Here is a 442-nt window from a genome sequence, read left to right on the forward strand (position 1 = left end):
GCCCGACTCCCTGTCTCCTAGAGCCACAGCCCGCGCTAGTTCTGGAGACAGACCCTCGCCTCTTGGTCTGTGACTCAGCCCCTGGACGGTCCTGATCTGAGCAGTGGGCTGTGGGGCCGGCAGGGAAACCCTTTCTCTTGATGAGCCGGAGCCGTGTGAGCCACTGAGCACAGCGAGTTCTTCCTTCTTCTTCCGGGGAAACAAACGCAGAGCACAGCTTGGCACAGCCTGTCCGCCCGCGGGGAAATGAGTCCTCCCTCCCCCAGGCCTCCTCTCGTTCACCTTCATCACAGTCATGTTGTTACGAGGATTTGAGTTATGTTGTTACGAGGAGTCCTTGGCCACGAGCCGTCGGGCTGCGCCGGGGTAGAGAGGGGTCTGCGGACAAGGGGACAGCACGCGGCACAGGGCGCAGCTGACCACGGAGCAGAGCCGTGTGACC

The 442-nt window shown here is 62.2% G+C and overlaps 1 protein-coding gene across 1 annotated transcript in view; it reads left to right on the forward strand.

The window, feature by feature from the left end:
* Positions 1-442, forward strand: part of FADS2 (fatty acid desaturase 2) — a 28,238-nt gene that overhangs the window by 11,151 nt on the left and 16,645 nt on the right. The window lies entirely within an intron of this gene.

This window comes from Myotis davidii, unplaced genomic scaffold, assembly GCF_000327345.1.
Source record: "Myotis davidii unplaced genomic scaffold, ASM32734v1 scaffold826, whole genome shotgun sequence".
Lineage (NCBI taxonomy): Eukaryota > Metazoa > Chordata > Mammalia > Chiroptera > Vespertilionidae > Myotis > Myotis davidii.